The sequence below is a fragment of the Cetorhinus maximus genome, chromosome 29 (assembly GCF_964194155.1).
Source record: "Cetorhinus maximus chromosome 29, sCetMax3.hap1.1, whole genome shotgun sequence".
Classification (NCBI taxonomy): Eukaryota; Metazoa; Chordata; class Chondrichthyes; order Lamniformes; family Cetorhinidae; genus Cetorhinus; species Cetorhinus maximus.
In genome coordinates this window covers 5,504,463-5,513,531 of record NC_135907.1, presented here as the reverse complement: position 1 = coordinate 5,513,531, position 9,069 = coordinate 5,504,463, and positions in this window count along the sequence as shown.

The following is a 9,069-nucleotide window of genomic DNA, read 5'->3' as shown; positions in this document are numbered from 1 at the left end:
GGACGACACAAGAGGCTCATCAGCAGCCACTGACTGAGCATGTTTCTGGTCCCCAGCCGTCCTCCAACTGCCAGCGCCCTGGACGTGCTCTGCCTCCGCCTACACCTCAAGCAAGTATGAAGTGCCCTCACCGCTGTGCACCGAGTTTCTAGCTGACAATCTTATTCTCACTGAGGTGCTGGTATCTGCGCTGGTGCCTGCCTGGCTGAGAGGGTGTGGCGCTGGTGCCTGCCTGGCTGAGAGGGTGTGGCACTGGTGCCTGCCTGGCTGAGAGGGTGTGGCGCTGGTGCCTGCCTGGCTGAGAGGGTGTGGCGCTGGTGCCTGCCTGGCTGAGAGGGTGTGGCGCTGGTACGTTCATATCATCTGTGTCTCAGGGGTCAGCGGCGGTCCCTCAGGCTCCTGAGACCGGGCGTGCTCTGGTGAGGCTGAAAGGGAGAACCAGGACATTTGATTAGTTGAAGTAGTTACACTGTTAATGTGCATGCCTGGCACCCGGATCAGGATGCGCTCGTCTTTCCATTATCAATGGGAATCCCATGTTGGAGGCTGAAATCAATACATAGCAGATGACCGAACTCAGTGGCTGCCTGCACCGTTTTTGAATAGGCCGCCGGGTCGCCATTGGACCCGGCAGTCATTGGCCTCCTGCCGCTGCCCGCCCCTTGCTGCAGATATCAGGAGGCACGAATTACGCTGGGCGGGCTGTAATTGGCCCGCCCACGTAAAATCGCGGTGTGCAACCGATGGTTTTAGGGTTCCTGCTTCGATACCAATCTGGGCTACAAATTCCAAATGCCCACCACCCTCTGGGTGACACAGTTATTCCTAATATCCCTTCGAACCCTTCTTCCAAGCATCTTAAATCTGTGCCTCCTGCTAATTGACCTCTCCACTGGGGTAAACAGGGCATCTTGTCCTCTCTATCTCGGCCCCTCATAATTTTGTACACCTCAATTAGGTCACCCCTTAGCCTCCTCTGTTCTAAGGAAAACAACCCCAGCCTACCCGGTCTCTCCTCATAGCTGCAATTTTCATGCCCTGGCAGCATTCTTGTAAATCACCTCTGCACTTTCTCCAGAGCAATTATGTCCTTCCTGTAATCTGGTGACCAGAACTGTGCACAAAATTCCAGCTGTGGCCTAACCAGCGCTATATACAGTTCCCTCATTACATCCCTGCTTTTATATTCAATACCTTGTCAAATAAAAGACAGCATTCCATATGCTTTCTTGAGCACCTTATCCACCTGTCCTGCCACCTTCAGGGACCTCTGGACATGCATTCCAAGGACTCTCAATTCCTCAACCCCTCTCAATATCCTCCCATTTATTGAGTATTCCCTTGCTTTGTTTGCTCTCCCCAAATGCATTACCTCAGACATTTCCGATCGAACCCCATTTGCTACTTTTCTGCGCACTCGGCCAAACCATTGATATCTTCACAAATCATGACATGGACAATTTTTGTGACATGGGCAAATTTCCCAACTATGCCTCCCACATTTAAGTCCAAATCATTAATACACACCACAAACAGCAAGGGGCCCAATACTGAGCCCTGTGGAACACCGCTGGAAAGAGCTTTCCTTTCGCTAAAACATTTGTCGACCATTACCATTCGTTTCTTGTCATTGAGCCAATTTTGGATCCAACCCACCACATTCCCCTGTGTCCCCTGTGGCTTTGACTTTTCTGACCAGTCTGCCATATGGAACTTTGTCAGATACCTTACTAAAATCCATGTAGACAACATTCACTGCACTACCCTCATCAATCCTCGTTATTTACTCAAAAAATTCAGCTAAGTTAATAAGGCACAGCTTTCCCTTAAGAAAACCATGCTGACTGTCCCCGATTAATCTGTGCCTTTCTAATTGACAGTTTTCTCTGTGTCTGAGAATTGATTCTAATAATCTGAATACTACCTAAGTAAGACTGACTGGTCTATAATTATTTGGCCTATCTGTACAATGGCACAACATTCACAGACCTCCAGTGCTCTGGTACCTCGCCTGTATCCAGTGAGGAGTGAAAAATGATTTTTTTGTGCAAAACTGTACTTTCAGATATTTTATGAACATAGAAGATGACAAGACATTTCAAAATGGCCTTCACAAAAAGAGTAATAATATTCAGCTTTTCCTTGCAGATCATGTTGCACTCTGAGGTGCTTCAGTACAATTGTGATACATGTAATATTCACTGCATACATTCAATGTGAGTCACACAGCCTGAAGGGTCAATACGATTCCCAGCACCTCGGTGCACTACGGCTGAAAGGTCTTAGACAGCGACCTTTCCCCTGTGCAGCGGCTGCCCCAAGCTTTAGTGCGTCCCTCAGCACATAGTCCTGGGCGTTGGAATGTGCCAGTCTGCAACACTTGGTCAGGGACAACTCTTTGCGCTGGAAGACCAACAAGTTTCGGGCAGACCAAAGAGCGTCTTTCACTGAGTAGATGATCCTCCAGCTGCAGCTGATGTTTGTCTCGATGTGCGTCCCTGTCCCTGGGATCAGCCCGTAGAGCACAGAGTCCTGTGTCACAGAACTGCTCGGGATGAACCACGGCATAAACCACTGCATCTCTCTCCAGACCTTCTTTGCAAAGGCACAATCTACAAGGAGGTGAACAATGGTCTCTTCCCTACCACAGCCACCTCGAGGGCAACGTGCAGAGAGGGTGAGACTCCTGGTGTGTAGGAAGGAACTGACGGGGAGGACCTTTCTCACCACCCGTTAAGCTATGTCTTTGTGCTTGTTGGAAAGTTCTGGTGATGAGGTATTCTGCCAAATGACTTTGACAGTCTGCTCGGGGAACCATCCCACAGGATCCACCCTCTCCTTTTCCCTCAGGGCCTCTTGGACGTTACTGCCTGGTGGACTTGTGGTCAAAGTTGTTTCTCTGCATAAATCTTTCCACGAGGGACAGGTGGTACGGCACGGTCCAACTACCTGGAACGTTCTGCGGCAGCGTGGCCAGACCCATCCTTCGCAACACCGGGCACAGGTAGAACCTCAGCACATAGTGACACTTGGTGTTTGCGTACCGAGGGTCTACAGACAGCTTGATGCAGCCACACACAAAGGTGGCCATCAGGATGAGGGTGATGTTAAGCACATTTCTTCTAGAGGCTTGTACATCGCGTCCCTGCGAACACAATCCATTTTTGACCTCCAGATAAAGCGGAAGATGGCTCGAGTGATCGCCACCACGCAGGAGTGAGGAATGGGCCAGACCTGCGCCACGTACAGCAACAGCGAGAGTGCCTCACACCTGATGACCAGGTTCTTACCCGCAATGGAGAGGGAGCGTCGCTCCCACATGCCCAGTTTTCTTTCCACCATAGCCACTCGCTCCTTCCAGTTTCTAACGCATGCCCTGGTCCCTCCAAACCATATCCCCAACACCTTCAGGCAGTCTCACCTGGTGACGAACGGGACAAAGGATCGGTCAGCCTAGTTCCCAAAGAACATGGCCTCGCACTTGTCATGATTTACCTTGGCTCCCGAGGCCAGTTTGAACTGATCGCAGATGCTGATTAGTCTGCGCACCGACAGCGGATCCGAGCAGAAGATGGCGACATCGTCCATCTACAGGGAGGCTTTGACCTGAGTGCCTCCACTGCCTGGGATCGTCACTCCTCTTATGCCCTAATTCTTCCTGATGGACTCAGCAAAGGGTTCAGTGTAACATCCGAACAGGACAGGGGAGAGAGAGCAGCCCTGCCTGGCTCCAGATTTAATGGGAAAGCTATCTGATTCCCACCCATTGATTGAAACTGCGCTACTGATGTTAGTGTTGAGCAGTTGGATCCAATTGCAGATTCCCTCCCCAAACCCCATTTTGGAGATCACATCCACCATGTAGGTGTGCGATATTCTGTCAAAGGCCTTCTCCTGATCCAGGCTGATGAGGGAGGTGTCCACACCCCTGTCCTGCACATAGGCAATCGTATCCCTGAGCAGCGCGAGGCTGTCAGAGATCTTCCTGCCCGGCACAGTGCAGGTCTGGTCAGGGTGGATCACCAACGCTAGAGCAGACTTCACCCAATTGTCATTGACGTTGGACAGAATCTTATAATCCATATTCAACAGTGAGATGGGTCGCCAATTTCTAATTTCCTCCCCTTTCCACTTCCACTTGTAGATGAGGGTGTTGCCTTTCCTCATGGATTCTGACATGCTGCCGGCCAGGAGCATACTCTCGTACACTTCCAGCAGGTCTGGGCCCATCCAGTCCCACAGAGCCGAATACAACTCCAACGGCAAGGCGTCGCTTCCGGGAGTTTTACTCTTCTCGAAGGACTCAAGGGCCTTAGTCAGTTCGTCATGAGTTAGCGGTTTGTCCAGGCTCTCCCGTGTACTGTCGTCTAATACCTCTGTGATAGAGGACAGGAAGGACTGGGAGACCGTGCTGTCTGTGGGCTTCATCTCTTGGAGTTCCTCCTTGACATCAACCCCATCGACTGCAGCCGGAGCAGATTCTGCATGTTTCGCTGGAGTCAGGACATTTCCCTCTGTTCCTTTCTCGCTTTCTGGATGAGTACCTTCTTGATATCCTCCTTGATCGCTTCCCACCAGTGTGTCAGGGAATCAAAGAGTGTTTCACAGTTCCCCAGCCTTTGTAATCCTTCTTGAGTTCTCTGGGGTCAGCAGTTTCACGTTCAGCTTCCATGTCCCCCGGCCAAGCCTCTGGTCTTCCTGTAAGTGACATTTGACCGGTAGGAGGCAGTGGTCAGAGAAGAACACTGGCTTGATGTCCGTGGACCTGACTGTGAACGCTCGGGACACAAACAGGAAGTCTATCCTTGAGTGGGTGGACCACTCTGGCCGCGACCAGGTGTATCTCTGCTGCGCTTCATCTGCAGGGTTGCTGAAGACGTTGTGCAGCTTGCCATCCTTTACTATTTCCATCAGGGATCTGGACGTGGTGTCCAGTCTGCTGTCGGCCCTGCCAGATTGTCCAGCTCCATCGATGATGCGGCTGAAGTCACCGCCCAGAATGGCCAGCCTGGAAGTCGCCAGCAGAAGTGGGAGCTGCTGAAGGACAACCAGCCACTCGCTGTTTTGATCCGGGGCATACATGTTAATTAACTAGAGTGGCGCATTCTTGTACAATAATGTCCGCTACGAGGAGGGGCCCGCCCACCACCTCCTCAACCTCGGACATGGTGACATTGCCTCCCTGCAGCTGAATACCCAGGCCGGAGGAACGAGAGTCGTTTCCTCCCGACCAGAGTGATGCCCCTTGGGACCACCATCGTGCCCATTGCCTGTAGGAGCTGAGGTGCAGTATTGCACACTCCTGCAGAAACAACAGGTCAGCTTTGACCTTGGCAAGGTAATCCAAGGTTGCAACACATCGCGTAGCAGATTTAACGCTACACACGTTGATGGACTCAATCTTGATCCCCATTTTAATGCATTTTCTCACTTACCAGTCCTGTTGTTTTTGTCAGTTCCAGTCCTTTGGTTTGCTCCTACAAACCCATAGTGTTTGCAAATTGTCTCGCTTTTGACGGGCTGAGGAAACAGCCCAGAACCGCCCCGTTGGAAATGTTCCGCTCAGGTGACAACGGGGGGTTCGTGCAAGGAGCGAGGTTTGGATTGTTCTCTGCTGGAGAAATCTCTCTGATCCATTCCCCCTCAGGGGCGTTGCTGCTTCCCAGAGATGGGGTGCACTGACAGAACACTGACATCGGGAACACGGTAAATGATTTGCTGCAGGACCGATTAGTTTGTGGAGTTCAAGACGATGCCACAGAGCGCCTTTCACTCACCGAGGTAAACATCGTCTTTAAGCGTACCCAAGGAATCTCCCTCGCCATGGAAAGTGCAGTGAGAGACTGGCAGGCTTTGTACACATACAACATGGCGCTGTTCTTCATGTGGGGCAGGAACCTGCTGCTGAGTGTGGCGTGGAAACCAGACCCACAGCATCGAGGGGAGATGCAATGTCTGCTGTTAAAACCATGAAAAGTCCTTTATCAAAAGAAAGAATTCATCAGCGGCTCCAAGATTAAGTTGTTATAGATGTGGAGGTGACCATGTGCCAGACAGCTGTAAATTCAAGGAGGCAGAATGTCATTATTGCCATAAGAAGGGTCGAAACAGCCCACAAAGCATCAAAGCAAGAAGATTGAATTAAAGAATACAGCAGAACCTGAAGCTGCTGACACCGACATCTATTCACTGTGTAATGTAACAGCTGTAAAAACCGAGCCTGTGTAAAGTAACAGCTGTAAAAACCGAGCCTGTGTAATGTAACAGCTGTAAAAACCAAGCCTGTATAAAGTAACAGCTGTAAAAACCGAGCCTGTGTAATGTAACAGCTGTAAAAACCAAGCCTGTATAAAGTAACAGCTGTAAAAACCGAGCCTGTGTAATGTAACAGCTGTAAAAACCAAGCCTGTATAAAGTAACAGCTGTAAAAACCAAGCCTGTGTAATGTAACAGCTGTAAAAACCGAGCCTGTGTAATGTAACAGCTGTAAAAACCGAGCCTGTATAAAGTAACAGCTGTAAAAACCGAACCTGTATAAAGTAACAGCTGTAAAAACCGAACCTGTGTAATGTAACAGCTGTAAAAACCGAGCCTGTGTAATGTAACAGCTGTAAAAACCGAGCCTGTGTAATGTAACAGCTGTAAAAACCAAGCCTGTGTAATGTAACAGCTGTAAAAACCGAGCCTGTGTAATGTAACAGCTGTAAAAACCAAGCCTGTGTAATGTAACAGCTGTAAAAACCGATCCTGTATAATGTAACAGCTGTAAAAACCGAACCTGTATAAAGTAACAGCTGTAAAAACTGAGCCTGTGTAATGAAACAGCTGTAAAAACCGAGCCTGTGTAATGAAACAGCTGTAAAAACTGAGCCTGTGTAATGTAACAGCTGTAAAAACTGAGCCTGTGTAAAGTAACAGCTGTAAAAACCGAGCCTGTGTAATGAAACAGCTGTAAAAACTGAGCCTGTATAAAGTAACAGCTGTAAAAACCAAGCCTGTGTAATGAAACAGCTGTAAAAACCGAACCTGTATAATGTAACAGCTGTAAAAACTGAGCCTGTGTAAAGTAACAGCTGTAAAAACCAAGCCTGTGTAATGAAACAGCTGTAAAAACTGAGCCTGTATAAAGTAACAGCTGTAAAAACCGAACCTGTGTAATGAAACAGCTGTAAAAACTGAGCCTGTATAAAGTAACAGCTGTAAAAACTGAGCCTGTATAAAGTAACAGCTGTAAAAACCGAGACTGTGTAATGTAACAGCTGTAAAAACCGAGCCTGTGTAATGAAACAGCTGTAAAAACCGAATCCATCACTGTCACAATCCAAGTTAATGAGAAGCCATTAATAATGGAGGTGGATATGGAGGCCTCAACTACAGTGGTGGGAGAGCACACTTTCAGATCCCTGACTAAAGGTAGAAAGTTAGTAAACCTGGAGCAGAGAACCGCTAAATTAAAGATATTGCACTGGAGAATCTATTCAGGTAAAGGGGATCGCCACAGCACCAGTGTCTTACAGGCAACAGACAGCCCAGCTGCCTGTGATAATAGTGACTGGAGAAGGACCCAGTCTGTTAGGCCGAGACTGGTTACAGAAGATCAAGCTTGACTGGTCTGAGATATTTCACCTGAAAACAGGAGTTCCTGAACTGCTAAGGAAATACGCCATGGTATTTTGGGATTAATCAGGGAAGTTAAAAGCTCACGATATATGTGGATCCACAGGTGACACCACGTTTCTTTAAGACCGGACCTGTGCCTTATGCATTGAAGGAGAAGGCGGATGCAGAACTGTGCCAGTTAGAAAAACTGGGCATCGCCCAAGCTGTCCAATTCTCAGAGTGGGCAGCACTCATAGTTCCAGTGGTTAAGCCTGACCAAACCATAGGAATTGGTGGGAAGTATAAGTTGACAGTGAATAAGGCAGCAAAACCAGACAACTGCCCCATTCCAAGGATAGACCAATTGTATGCAAAGCTGGCTGGAGGCAAGTCCTATACAATAGTGGATATGAGCCAACCATCCAACAATTAGAACTGGATAAATCATCGAGAGAATACATGAGTATTAACACACACACAGGTCTTTATCAAAGAACAAAGAAAAGTACAGCACAGGAACAGGCCCTTTGGCCCTCCAAGCCTGTGCCAATCATATTGCCCGTCAGCTAAAACATTTTGCACTTCCGGGGTCCGTATCCCTCTATTCCCATCCTATTCATGTATTTGTCAAGCTGCCTCTTAAACACCACTATCGTACCTGCTTCCACCACCTCCTCTGGCAGCGAATTCCAGACACTCACTACCCTTTGCGTAGAAAACTTGCCCCACACATCTCCTCTATAGTTTCCTCCTCTCACCTTAAATCTATGTCCCCTAGTAATTGACTCTTTCACCCAGGGAAAAAGCTTCTGACTATCTCCTCTGTCCATGCCACTCATAATTTTGTAAACTTCGATCAAGTCGCCCCTCAATCTCCGTCGCTCTAGTGAGAACAATCCGAGTTTCTCCAACCTCTCCTCATAGCTAATAACCTCCAGACCAGGCAGCATCCTGGTAAACCTCCTCTGCACCCTCTCCAACGCCTCCATATCCTTCTGGTAATGTGGTGACCAGAATTGCACGCAATATTCCAAGTGTGGCCTAACCAAGGTTCTATACAGCTGCAGCATGACTTTCCAGCTTTTATACTCAATACCCCTGCCGATGAAGGCAAGCATGCCATATGCCTTCCTGACTACCTTATCCACCTGCGTTGCCACTTTCAGTGACCTGTACACCCAGATCCCTCTGCCCGTCGATGCACTAATGGTTCTGCCATTTACTGTGTAATTCCTGCCTGTATTAGACCTTCCAAAATGCATTACCTCGCATTTGTCCGGATTAAACTCCATCTGCCATTTCTCCGCCCAAGTCTCCAACCGATCTATGTCCCGTTGTATCCTTTGACAATCCTCTTCACTATCTGCAACTCCTCCAACCTTGGTCTCGTCTGCAAACTTACTAATTAGTCCAGTTACATTTTCCTCCAAATCATTTATGTATACTACAAACAGCAATGGTCCCAGCACT